This window comes from Schistocerca piceifrons, chromosome 7 (assembly GCF_021461385.2).
Source record: "Schistocerca piceifrons isolate TAMUIC-IGC-003096 chromosome 7, iqSchPice1.1, whole genome shotgun sequence".
In the NCBI taxonomy this organism is placed as follows: domain Eukaryota; kingdom Metazoa; phylum Arthropoda; class Insecta; order Orthoptera; family Acrididae; genus Schistocerca; species Schistocerca piceifrons.
In genome coordinates, this window is record NC_060144.1 from 578,830,061 (window position 1) to 578,835,302 (window position 5,242).

The window sequence follows — 5,242 nt, forward strand, 5'->3', positions numbered from 1 at the left end:
ACATGAGGCATCACAACAACGTTTCACCAGGTAACGCCAGTCAACTGCTGTTTGTGTATGAGAAATCGGTTGGAAAGTTTCCTCACGTCAGCACGTTGTAGGCGTCGCCACTGGCGTCAACGTTGTGTGAATGCTCTGAAAAGCTAATCATTGGCACATCACAGCATCTTCTTCCTGTCGGTTAAATTTCACGTCTGTAGCACGTCATCTTCGTGGTGTAGCAATTTTAATGGCCAGTAGTGTAGTTGGAAATTTGCTTAAGAGAACGACACAGGTACGTGCACTCTTCCAGGTACTTAACTTCTGGATACTGGTGTCATGCCTACCAATCACGTACTACTGTAGCACAGGCAATAGCGTACAGCACTGCCGTCCTCCTCCATAGCAGCCTCTCTTCAAACTGTCCGATTACATCCCAGACACGTGACGTCAGCAGCCACCAGATAACCGAAACAGACAGTATACACGTGAATGCAATGATCAATCTCCAGTGGTTAATAGTCCTGAAGAACACTGTCGAAAAGTCGATCGAAACGTCGACAGTTTAGTTGCTTCATTATATTGTAATGAAATTGCCTAATACCAAAAACCATTTTATTCAGATTGACACTGGCCATGCACGCCTACGAAATTATACTTGATATGAACACAATGAAAAAATCCAATTAAGGTTCACACGGAGATTCAACAGTGAACAGTTTGCCAAAGGAGCAGGAAGTGAAAAAACGACAGTAGTAGGAGAATTAGTCCATGCTCCACACACCAAAAGTCGTTTGCGGAGTACAGATGCAGACTTGGGTGCAATGATCACGTGACTCAGTGGTATCATCTTCATGTTCACGAGCCAATTCAGTCGCTTAGTGATCTGGCGTCTTTTGTATGGCATGCAACATAGGATAGCAGCAGGTTCCCTCATATCGATCATCGCGAGCTTCCCCTTACCAGTTTAATACGGCTGCGTTTTCTGTCCAGTCTGTCGCGTAACCTTCACCTTGGTCGTTTTTGATGAATTGGGCTCCAGTCTAGTGCTTGTCTTGACCTCCCGCCATCTTTTCTTCGAGCGACTTGAGGAGGCCACTGCCGTTCTATTCACTATGTCTCTTATGTCACTGGCCTTCGTTGACGTCACATCAACTGATTTATTTTTGAAATTACAATGAAATGAACGCCCTTAGCTGCTTTTAGGCGTTGACATACGTCAACGGGGACGGATGAAAATGTGTGCCCCGACCGGGACTCGAACCCGGGATCTTCTGCTTACACGGCAGACGCTCTATCCACCTGAGCCACCGAGGACACAGAGGATAGCGCGACTGCAGGGATTTACCTCTGGCACGCCTCCCGCGAAACCCACATTCTCAACGTATTGTCCCGCGCTACATTCGTAGTGGCCCCGCCCATTATACACATTACTCGCGGCGCGTTGCCGATTCCCATAAGAGTTCGGGCACTGTTTGTGCATTCGCACAGAAGAAGAAGATGATCAAATGGCCGGTGAGCCTTAAGTACATATTTACTAAGATGGTATCTGTTCTTTCGGACATTCGCAGAAGTAACATCCAGTTTCTCTTAGCCCAATTACACCAGCTCGTTGAAATTCAGTAGCTGCTGATAATGGCGTATTTGTCGGTCTAAAGGCATTCTTGACTAATATCAACTCACCAAGTCCAGCGTCAAGGGTAACAAACGCTCATGGCCGTTACAAAATGTATTTAAAGCAAATCTAATTTGTATCTTCATAGTGGCGGCACTAGTTGATTTCTTCGACTACAGTCACAACACTGCGGAGGTTTTTATACGTTATATAAGACTTTAATACAGCCTTGTTCTATTCCTTGCTCTGTTAGAGCCTCAAACACAGATGTGTGACTGTTCGAATAGGGTGTCTTTCCTAAATCTATAAAGGCAAGACAGAGACGTAGATAGTATTAAATTGTTCTACTAATTATATCGCGGAGATTGATGATACTTGCAATTGTACTAAATCTTGTGAGGAACGCAGCTAGGTCAAGTGTGGTGCTTGATCTGGTTGTCAAAATTCTGGTCAAAACTTTGTACAGTATGGACAAAAGACCGATAGGACGATAGTTCCTTACATGTTTAGTATCGCATTTTCATGTATTGGGATTATTTAGGCTTGGTATGTAACTGAATAAATTCGTCACAAACTGCGAATATTTTGGGCAGGGCCTAACGCTACTGAGGCCGGTAACAGTTTAATGATGAGAAATTAATCGCCGTGTGCGATACGTGTCTTCTGTGGAAGAGATATTCAGTCATGCACTGTTGCTCTAAGCCCCTCAGAAGCAAGCGTCTATCATGAGGTGCATTGAAGTAGCAGATCGGTGAATCAAACAAATAAATTAACAATTGCGTCGAGAGTATTAAAAGGGGAAACCTTAGGATTATGATCCCATTAGATAATGTGCGCTACAACTAAACGATTAATCATGACTATTAATTTATTCAAGTCAGAGACAAATTTTGTTCGACTGGAGGTCTCACACAGGTCGTTCTTAAACATAGTATAGACATAAGAAAGCAAGTGATTGGCTTTAATAGGAAGAAGAGCAACAGCAGTCAGTAAAATGTATAGAGTAAAAGCATGGAGCGGTGAATTAATTCACCAAAACTGCGTCAAAATCATAAAGTACATTAAGTTCACTCAAGTGTTTGTAGAATAATAAAATTCATCTCGGCTCAAATGTTCACCACTGTTCACCCTGCTGTGAGTCTATGCCCATTGGCACTTACAGTCGCAAAATGTTTCTTAATCACGAACTGGTACACACTGAAGTATTCCTAAGTTTGGGGCTGGTATACATCGAAATGTTTATAGGTCAAAAGACTTAACCTCAAGCGGCTCCGCAACACTTCCCAAAGTGAACCTCACCGACCAAGAGACGGAAACCAAAGACCAATTTGTACAAAAATATAAGCTGTAGATGTTACCATAGGGCACGTTGTGCACATTAACGCCAGTTCGCGATCAGGACTTACATCACTGTACAAATTTTTGAACGATGTGTTAGTTGATGCCCGAGTTTGGTATACTGAACCGTGTTCTGCAAGTTCTAATCTCCGCAGCCGCGCGGGATTAGCCGAGTGGTCTCAGGCGCTGCAGTCATGGACTGTGTGGCTGGTCCCGACGGAGGTTCGAGTCCTCCCTCGGGCATGGGTGTGTGTCTTGGTTCTTAGGATAATTTAGGTTAAGTAGTGTGTAAGCTTAGGGACTGATGGCCTTAGCAGTTAGGTCCCATAAGATTTCAGACACATCCAAGTTCTAATCTTTTTGGTAAATGTACTTTTAAAAATATTTTTAAATTTAAAGTGATCTTTAGTACGTTGTTGTTGTATAGCAAAAGCCTGTCGCTCGTTATGTTCCTCTAATCTTGATTGCATATACCGGACGATGACAGTTGCCCAAAACTCATAGTAAACAAAAAATAGCGATTTAGAATGTTTTGCTCACAAACTATTCATCATGATCGAGGACTCACACAAGAAAATCAATTCCTTGAGTAATGTATTTTTTGGGCTTGGCGCTTGTCTCAGATATCGTACTCATTGAAACATTGCGCCAAATATTGCAGGACAATGGATTACATTGACGGTTTGGATCTGCAGTAGAGATAAACCTTTTAAATTCGGATCAGGCACGGGGTGTCCTCTACTTAACAACACCCACTAAACTACACTAGTCTTCAGGATCGTATCAAATAGCGAGTACTTAAGTTTCTCTACTCGACTTGGCTAGGCAAAATGGTTCAAATGGCTCTGAGCACTATGGGACTCAACTGCTGTGGTCATTAGTCCCCTAGAACTTAGAACTACTTAAACCTAACTAACCTAAGGACATCACACACACCCACGCCCGAGGCAGGATTCGAACCTGCGACCGTAGCAGCAGCGCGGCTCCGGACTGGAGCGCCTAGAACCGCACGGCCACCGCGGCCGGCGGCTAGGCAAACATTATATGAATTCCGACATATCGGTCCTTAGATTGGTCGGCGCCGCCATTCTTCTAATATGCCATAGTCTGGGAAGACAACATTTCGGTGCTACAGTCAGCTGTTAATGCGTTACATACAAGGTGGGTGACGCTCTAACTGGACAGTCAGCTGGGATTCGACAAGCTTGCTGGATTCAAACGTAGTCATCAAATAACACGCGCCCTCTCATGTTATATCTTACTACTGCTTGACAGCGATACATCACAAATACTTGACTTATGTAATACAACTGGAAGTTATTTAATATTTTCCGAAACACGCCGTAATCCAATACAGATTTTGCGGATTTTGAAACCTAATCAGTTAGGTCAGACTAAACAGTAGTTAATAGTTATTACAAGGTGAGTGAACGTTCACCAGTACAAAACAGTCACATATTTTAGTAAGTAAGATAAGCGTGATCATTATACTCAAAGTTTCTACGAGTAAATTGAACTTTTTCACTAATTGTTACATATGAAAACTACTTCACAGAATGAACAAATCACTCCGGTAATAATTCTCCTGTTTTCTATGGAAGACTCATCAACAACATGTCACATCATCACATTAATGTTTACGAAAGTACGCTTGATGTTTTTGAATAAATCAACATAGGAAGTTTTCATGGGGGTTAAACTGCAGACCCACTTCCTTTGCATAGATACTATATTCACAAAAAAAAGAATCGTAACAACAAGAAGGAGTTTTGCGACATAAACGAAAGTTGGTGGGCGTGTTTCTACATCTGGAAGGTGACGTCCATTTCAGTTTCGCCCCAGTACTATAAGAGAGCGCCAATACGAGGATGCAAATCAGATTTTCTTTAAATAAAGCTGTAACGGTCGTGAGCGTCAGTAGTTACCTTCGAGATTGGACATAGTGGTTTGATGTTACTGAAGGATGTCTTTAAGGCGACAATGATGCCATTATCAACACCTCACTGAGTTTGAAAAAGGGCTTGTAGTAAGGTTACGAAAAGCTGGATGTTCCTACTGCGGTATTGGGGAAAGACTCGGAAGTAACGTAGCCACTGTGCATAATTTCTGGCAGCGCTGGTCACGAGGATGTTCGCTCGCAAGAAGACTGGCCTCCGGAGGGTCATGTCTCACTTCCGAGGGGGAAGTGGCTCTGGCGCATCGACCGCATCTGCAGCAGCAATGGAGGAGTAGTTAGCACTAAGGTGACACAACGGACTGCTACAAATAGCTTACTTCAAGGAGAGCTTCCAGCCAACTGCGCCTGTAGCG

General features: G+C 43.3%; 1 non-coding gene across 1 annotated transcript; it reads right to left on the reverse strand.

Annotated features, from left to right (window-relative positions):
• Positions 1-1,222: 1,222 nt before the first annotated feature.
• Positions 1,223-1,296, reverse strand: Trnat-ugu. Its single transcript has one exon. It is a non-coding gene; the product is annotated as a tRNA-Thr (tRNA).
• Positions 1,297-5,242: the final 3,946 nt, after the last annotated feature.